Source organism: Callospermophilus lateralis, chromosome X (assembly GCF_048772815.1).
Source record: "Callospermophilus lateralis isolate mCalLat2 chromosome X, mCalLat2.hap1, whole genome shotgun sequence".
NCBI classification, from domain to species: Eukaryota; Metazoa; Chordata; class Mammalia; order Rodentia; family Sciuridae; genus Callospermophilus; species Callospermophilus lateralis.
Genome location: NC_135325.1, coordinates 37622422 through 37631652, shown reverse-complemented (window position 1 = coordinate 37631652; position 9231 = coordinate 37622422). Strand labels below are relative to the sequence as shown.

Below are 9231 nucleotides of genomic sequence, written 5' to 3'. Positions count from 1 at the left end.
ATATAAGGGGAAAAAATTAGCACAACAGTTTCACAAAGCTAGAAAGAATCATGAGCAGTATGAAAAGACAAGGAAAGAAAGGACCACAAGCAATACAGGTCAATTCAACATTAGATGAGGTAATATCTGCAGCTGATGGAATGTCAGACAAAGAGTTCAGGATATACATGCTTCAGATGATCTGGAGTTTCAAGGAAGACATTATTCATCAAATTCAGACAATGAAAAATCACTTTGACAATGAATTACATAAACAAATCCAAGAAGCAAAAGATCAACTCTATAGGGAGATAGAGGATAAAAAAAACCAAACAAACAGAAATCCTGGAAATGCAGGAAACAATAAACCAAATTAAAAGCTCAAATGAGAGTATTAGCAGCAGAGTAGAACACTTAGAAGATAGAACTTCAGACAACGAAGACAAAGTTTTTCAACTTGAAAAGAACATAGACAGCTCAGCGAGAATGTTAAGAAATCACGAGCAGAACATCCAAGAATTATGGGATAACATCAAGAAACCAAACCTAAGAGTTATTGGGATACAAGAGGGTACAGAGGTCCAAACCAAGGGAATGAGCAATCAATTCAATGAAATAATACTAGAAAACTTCCCAGACTTAAAGAATGAAAAAGAAATCGAAATACTAGAAGCCTACAGGACACCGAATATACAAAATCATAAGAGATCCACACCAAGACACATAATAATGAAGATACCCAACATACAGAATAAGGAGAGAATCTTAAAAGCCATAAGAGAGAGGAAGCAGATTACATATAGGGGTAAACCAATCAGGATAACTGCTGATCTTTCAACACAGACTCTGAAAGCTAGAAGATCCTGGAACAACATATTTCAAACGCTGAAAGAAAAAGGGTTCCAACCAAGAATCATGTATCCAGCAAAATTAAGCTTCAGGATAGAAGATGAAATAAAAATCTTCCATGATAAACAAAAGTTTAAAGAATTTGCAGCTAGAAAACCAGCTCTTCAAAACATCCTTGGCAAAACATTACAGGAAGAGGAAATGAAAAATAACAATGAAAACCAACAGCAAGAGGTAGTACAGTAAAGGAAAAACTAAGCATAGAGGAAAAACAAATCATGTTAAGTATGGTACATAACCAAATATGGCTGGAAATACAAACCATATCTCAATAGTAACCCTAAATGTTAATGGCTTAAATGCACCAATCAAAAGACATAGGCTAGTAGAATGGATTTAAAACAAAGATCCAACAATATGCTGCCTACAGGAGACGCATCTGATAGGAAAAGACATACACAGACTGAAGGTGAAAGGTTGGGAAAAATCATATCACTCATACGGACCCCGGAAGCAAGCAGGGGTGTCCATACTTGTATCAAATAAAATAGACTTCAAGACAAAGTTAATCAAAAGGGATAAACAAGGACACTACATACTGCTCAAGGGAACCATACACCAAAAAGACTTGACGATCATTAATATATATGCCCCAAATAATGGTGCAGCTACGTTCATCAAACAAACTCTTCTCAAGTTCAAGAGTCTAATAGACCACAACACAATAATCATGGGAGATTTTAACACATCTCTCTCACCACTGGACAGATCTTCCAAACAAAAGTTGAATAAAGAAACCATAAAGCTCAATAATACAATTAATAACTTAGACTTAATTGATATATACAGAATATACCACCCAACATCAAGCGGATACACTTTCTTCTCAGCAGCACATGGATCCTTCTCAAAAATAGACCATATATTATGTCACAGGGCAAATCTTAGCAATTACAAAGGAGTTGAGATACTACCATGCATTTTATCTGATCATAATGGAATGAAATTGGAAATCAATAATAAAATGAGAAAGGAAAAATCCTACATCACATGGAGATCAAATAATATGCTACTGAATGAAAAAAGGGTTACAGAAGACATCAAAGAGGAAATTACAAAATTCTTAGAGGTAAACGAAAACTCAGACACAACATATCGAAATCTCTGGGACACTATGAAAGCAGTACTAAGAGGAAAATTCATTTCATGGAGTTCATTCCTTAAAAAAAAGAAAAGCCAACAAATAAATGACCTCACCCTACACCTCGAAGCCTTAGAAAAAGAAGAACAAATCAGCAGCAAATACAGTAGAAGGCAAGAAATAATTAAAATTAGAGCTGAAATCAATGAAATCAAAACAAAAGAAACAATTGAAAAAATTGACAAAACTAAAAGTTGGTTCTTTGAAAAAATAAATAAGATTGATAGACCACTAGCCACACTAACAAAGAGAAGAAGAGAGAGAACCCAAATTACTAGCTTACGGGATGAAAAAGGCAACATCACAACAGACAATTCAGAAATACAGAAGATAATTAGAAACTATTTTGAAACCCTATACTCTAATAAAATAGAAGATAGTGAAGGCATCGATAAATTCCTTAAGACATATGAACTACCCAGATTGAGTCAGGAAGATATAAACAACCTAAACAGACCAATATCAAGTGAGGAAATAGAAGAAGCCATCAAAAGACTACCAACCAAGAAAAGCCCAGGACCGGATGGATATACAGCAGAGTTTTACAAGAACTTTAAAGAAGAACTAATACCAATACTCCACAATCTATTTCAGGAGATAGAAAAAGAAGGAGAACTTCCAAATTCATTCTATGAGGCCAATATCACCCTGATTCCCAAACCAGAGAAGGACACCTCAAAGAAAGAAAACTACAGACCAATATCCCTAATGAATTTAGATGCAAAAATCCTCAATAAAATTCTGGCAAATCGTATACAAAAACATATCAAAAAGATCATGCACCATGATCAAGTAGGATTCATCCCTGGGATGCAAGGCTGGTTCAATATACGGAAATCAATAAACGTTATTCACCACATCAATAGACTTAAAGATAAGAACCATATGATCATCTCGATAGACGCAGAAAAAGCATTTGACAAAGTACAGCATCCCTTTATGTTCAAAACATTAGAAAAACTAGGGAAAACAGGAACTTACCTCAAAATTGTAAAAGCTATATATGCAAAGCCTCAGGCTAGCATCATTCTAAATGGAAAAAAACTGAAGGCATTCCCTCTAAATTCTGGAACAAGACAGGGATGCCCTCTCTCACCACTTCTATTCAATATAGTTCTCGAAATACTGGCCAGAGCAATTAGACAGACAAAAGAAATTAAAGGCATTAAGATAGGAAAAGAAGAACTTAAATTATCACTATTTGCGGATGATATGATCCTATACCTAGAAGACACAAAAGGGTCTACAAAGAAACTACTAGAGCTAATAAATGAATTCAACAAAGTGGCAGGATATAAAATCAACACGCATAAATCAAAGGCATTCCTGTATATCAGCGACAAATCTTCTGAACTGGAAATGAGGAAAACCACTCCATTCACAATATCCTCAAAAAAAAAAAAATACTTGGGAATCAACCTAACAAAAGAGGCGAAAGACTTATACAATGAAAACTACATAACCCTAAAGAGAGAAATAGAAGAAGATCTTAGAAGATGGAAAAATATACCCTGTTCATGGATAGGTAGAACTAACATCATCAAAATGGTGATATTACCCAAAGTTCTCTATAGGTTTAATGCAATGCCAATCAAAATCCCAATGGCATTTCTTGTGGAAATAGATAAAGCAATCATGAAATTCATATGGAAAAATAAAAGACCTAGAATAGCAAAAGCAATTCTAAGCAGGAAGTGTGAATCAGGAGGTGTAGCGATACCAGATTTCAAACTGTATTACAAAGCAATAGTAACAAAAATGGCATGGTATTGGTACCAAAACAGGCAGGTGGACTAATGGGATAGAATAGAGGACACAGAAACCAATCCACAAAATTACAATTATCTTATATTCGATAAAGGGGCTAAAAGCATGCAATGGAGGAAGGACAGCATCTTCAACCAATGGTGCTGGGAAAACTGGAAATCCATATGCAACAAAATAAAACTGAATCCCCTCCTCTCGCCATGCACAAAAGTTAACTCAAAATGGATCAAGGAGCTTGATATCAAATCAGAGACTCTGCATCTGATAGAAGAAAAAGTTGGCTCCGATCTACATATTGTGGGGTCGGGCTCCAAATTCCTTAATAGGACACCCATAGCACAAGAGTTAATAACAAGAATCAACAAATGGGACTTACTTAAACTAAAAAGTTTTTTCTCAGCAAGAGAAACAATAAGAGAGGTAAACAGGGAGCCTACATCATGGGAACAAATTTTTATTCCTCACACTTCAGATAGAGCCCTAATATCCAGAGTATACAAAGAACTCAAAAAATTAAACAATAAGAAAACAAATAACCCAATCAACAAATGGGCCAAAGACCTGAACAGACACTTCTCAGAGGAGGACATACAATCAATCAACAAGTACATGAAAAAATGCTCACCGTCTCTAGCAGTCAGAGAAATGCAAATCAAAACCACCCTAAGATACCATCTCACTCCAGTAAGATTGGCAGCCATTATGAAGTCAAAGAACAACAAGTGCTGGCGAGGATGTGGGGAAAAGGGTACTCTTGTACATTGCTGGTGGGACTGCAAATTGGTGCGGCCAATATGGAAAGCAGTATGGAGATTCCTGGGAAAGCTGGGAATGAAACCACCATTTGACCCAGCTATTGCCCTTCTCGAACTATTCCCCGAAGACCTTAAAAGAGCGTACTACAAGGATACTGCCACATCGATGTTCATAGGAGCACAATTCACAATAGCTAGACTGTGGAACCAACCCTGATGCCCCTCAATAGATGAATGGATAAAAAAAATGTGGCATTTATACACAATGGAGTACTATGCAGCACTAAGAAATGACAAAATCATGGAATTTGCAGGGAAATGGATGGCATTAGAGCAGATTATGCTAAGTGAAGTTAGCCAATCCCTAAAAAATAAATGCCAAATGTCTTCTTTGATATAATGAGAGCAACTAAGAACAGAGCAGGGAGGAAGAGCAGGAGGAAAAGATTAACATTAAACAGAGTCATGAGGTGGGAGGGAAAGGGAGAGAAAAGGGAAATTTCATGAAAATGGAAGGAGACCCTCATTGTTATACAAAATTACATATAAGAGGCTGTGAGGGGAATGGGAAAAAAATAAGGAGAGAAATGAATTACAGTAGATGGGGTAGAGAGAGAAGATGGGAGGGGAGGGGAGGGGGATAGTAGAGGATAGAAAAGGTAGCAGAATACAACAGTTACTATTATGGCATTATGCGAAAATGTGGATGTGTAACCGATGTGATTCTGCAATCTTTGTAATGTTTTGAATAACCAATAAAAAAAAAAAGGAAAAAGAAAAGCCACCCTGGAATTGAATTGCTGTGAGCAGGCTGACTGACATCTAGGAAGGCCACACCCACCTCATGTGTTGTGTGGGGATTATAGGCAAAGCAAGCAAAAAGATGCTTATGTCACCCGCACAAATAGAGGGGCAACGTCAGTTCAGTCCACCCTGTACGCTCAATGCTCATAGTACACACACACACACAAAACCCTTGGCTGGCTTGCCCCATCTCCACACTCTCATTGCTCCAAGCTAAGGAGCACTCACTTCCCATGTGGCAGTTCCCAACAATATATTGCTTTACTTTCTGATAATTGAATGTATTTACATTCTGTGGCAAAATTTGGGGACTGAGTTAAATCTGAATAATTATGATTTTTTCTAGAAATATCAAAGTGGCAATAATAGGTGTGGTTATGCAAACACTACAAAGAATATGTTGGATATATATCCAAAGGAATTGAAGTAAATTTGTTGAAGAGGTATCTGACCTCCCATGTTCAAGCAGCACTGTTCACAATAGCTAAAATATGGAAACAACCTAAGTGTCCATCAAGAGATGATTTGATATAGAAACTATGGCATGTATACATAATGGAATAATATTTATTTAAAAAGAAGGAAATCCTGTGATTTGCAACAACATGAATGCATCTAAAGGACATTATGATAAGTGAAATAAAAAAGCCAGCCACAGAAAGACAAATACTGTATGGCCTTGATTTTATTATCATTATTATTATTATTACTATTATTTACACTCTACCACTGAACTACATCCCCAACCCTTTCAACTTTTTAATCTCTCACTAAATTGCCCAGGTTTGCCCCTCAAAGTTGTGATCCTCTAGCTTCAGCCTCCCAAGTTGCTGGAATTACAGGCATGTGGCACAACACCCAGCATGACCTCACTTTTATGTGGAATCTTGAAGAGGCAAACTCATAGATGAAGCAAATAGAATGGGGGTTACCAGGGGCTAGGGAGTGTGAATGGAGAAAGGGGAGGTGTTGGTAAGGAAGTAAAAAGTTTCAATTAGGAGGAAAAACTTCTGGTCATCTCTTGTATAGCATGGTAACTTTAGTCAATAATAGCATGTTGTATATTTCAAAATTGCTAAAAGATTTTAAGTGTTCTCACCAGAATGTCATAAGTACGTGAGAATGGATATGACTGGTTCATCTTAGCTAACATTTAGCTAACAAGATGTTTATATCATGTCATTTTTCTTGTCATTGGTTATATTCTTAATTTTGCATGTTTCATGGTTACCATTTTATCCTTAATTCACAAAATGCATCAATGGCTCAAATGTGGTTCATTGAAGTATAAATATAGTGATAAAAATTAATAGCAACTGAAAGTGACATTTAAGACATAGTGACCCAAAGGCATCCCCATGTCTAGGTGGTGGTTGGCTTTACCTGGAGCTGGGTGCTTCTGCGAGGGCTAAATTCAAAGAGGAGCAAAGACCTCTAAAAAGTCTTTGGAAATCTTTGTAATGGTGTATAAGCAGCTAAAGAGGAATCGACCCCAAAAGAACTAACTGAATAATTGAGGTAGGTTTCTGTGTGTCATCAAATTCTGTCCAGAAGTCGAAGAATCTTCCTTTGAACTCAAGACTGGTGTGCATTTAATAAGAGGATGAAATTTCAATTTAATTTCACTATAGAAGACCATCTGGAAAATGAATTAGCGCCTGCTGGGGATGGAGATTTGACTCTGGATTCCTCGAAAGCATCATCAGCGTCAGAAAGTCAAAAGGGAGAACACTCGAACAGAAAACATAGCCCCAGGAGTACCTGGGGAAGCACAAGTCAGTGGGGAATGCAGCCCTCACCCTTCAGATGCGGTCCCACCCAGGGCAGCTGAGAGCTCAGGGGGTTCTGGGCCACATGACGAACTGAACAGCTTTGCTTGAGACTTGCCAAAGAGCATGCTGTGCCTAGAGATTTGAAGAAAGTGCTGGAAAATAAAGTCATAGAAATATTGCCAGGTTTCCAGCCTGTGGACATAGTGAAAACCACCTTGTTGAAAGAGAACTTCCCTGGAGAAAACATAATTTCAGAAAGCTTTTCAACACACTCTGATCTGATTACAGGTGTTTATGAAGGAGGCTTAAAAATCTGGGTATGTACCTTTGACCTCCTGGCTTATTTCACAAAGGCCAATGTGAAATCTGCTGGGAAAAAAAAAGTGTTGGATCTTGGCTGTAGATCGGGATTGCTGGGTATAACTACACTCAAGGGAGGGGCCAGAGAAATTAATTTTCAAGATTATAACAATTTGGTGATTGATGAAGTGACCCTACCTAATGTAGTGGCTAACTCCACTTTGGAAGAGGAAGAAAATGATGTAAATGAACCAGATACAAAAAGGAAATCAAAAGTAGCCCAGGAATTGTGCAAGTGCCATTTCTTTTCTGGGGAGTGGTCTGAGTTTTGTAAGCTTGTAATAAGCAGTGAAAAACTCTTTGTAAAATATGACTTCATTCTCACCTAAGAAACCATTTATAACTCAGATTACTATAGTGCTTTGCACCAGGCGTTCCACAGACTGCTGGGTGAAAATGGGCGGGTTCTTCTGGCCAGCAAGGTCCATTATTTTGGTGTTGGTGGAGGTGTTCATCTCTTCCAGAAGTTTATAGAAGGAAGGGATATACTTGAGACTAGAATACTCAAAATAATGGATGAAGAGCTAAAGAGATTCCTAATTGAAATGACTTTTAAGCAGCCTGGTTAATATTCATGGAGTCTCCTAAGTGAAATAAACAGAATGACCCCTCCCCCCCCCAAAATAACATAGTGAGCTTGCCTTTGAGGTAAATATGGAATGCAAAGATACATGCATTTGGACAAGTAAATGTGCGTGTATGATGACCGAAAACAGGAATAGGAAACCCTCCAGAAATTAGTGAAGAGGAATTAAAATAATGAATATTGGAATACTGATTTATTTGGTGTTCATATTGTGTTATGAAACTTCATTCAACAATGCCACTGTAGGTTTTATAACCTTTTCATACAAAGCACAAAGATATCTCTGTCATTCAGTCCAATGTCTATAGAAAAAAGAACATATACTTTCCCATACTAAATTGATGAATATTATTATTACAGGGAGATAACATGCTTAAACTACAATGACATCCAAAAAAATCTACTTTTTCTTTTTCTTTTTTGTAGTACTGGAGATGGAACCCAGAATTGCATTGCCACTTAGCTATATACCTAGATCGTTTTTAATTTGTTATTATTATTATTTTTTAATTTTGAGAGAAGATCTCCCTAAGGTGCTTAGGGCCTCACTAAACTTCTGAGGCTGGCCTTGAACTTGTGATCATTCTGCTTCAGCCACTGTAGCCCTTGATATTATAAGTGTGCACCACCACAATCAGCTTCTAACACTATTTCTACAAATCTATAACTATGAAGTTGTGGTATCTATTATATTAAGAAAAAGTTCAGCATGCATTTTTGACACAATTTTTTTATTACTGTCATATTGTATAATACCATTGGATGACACAGTGCAAGAACAATTTATAAAACTTGAACATGCTATGGCATATTTTCAGTTGAAATATCTGATACACATATGCAAGAGAATCGCCATTGAACTTTTATTCCATTGTTATGGAAAAACCAGCCTACAAAAGAATATAACACCCATGTATTTAAAGATCATTTTATGATGCTTGATAAATATCAGAAAAACAAATCAAGGTGAAATCAGCCTGACAAAGCAACAGTTATGCATGTAACAAGGAAGGATGCTAAAGCCCCATGAAAAAAAGATGTTTTGCTTAATGTCAGTTTATACTTAGTTACCTTCAAGAAACATGGGTGGTCTGTAAGATCCCTTGTGACTTTGATCCAGTGTTGAAAAAGAGGCAAGACTGGGATTATGATAATACA

General features: G+C 36.8%; 1 pseudogene; it reads left to right on the top strand.

Annotated features, from left to right (window-relative positions):
- The first annotated feature begins 6958 nt into the window (after positions 1–6958).
- On the top strand, positions 6959–8056 carry LOC143638431 (histidine protein methyltransferase 1 homolog; annotated as a pseudogene).
- The last annotated feature ends 1175 nt before the right edge of the window (positions 8057–9231 follow it).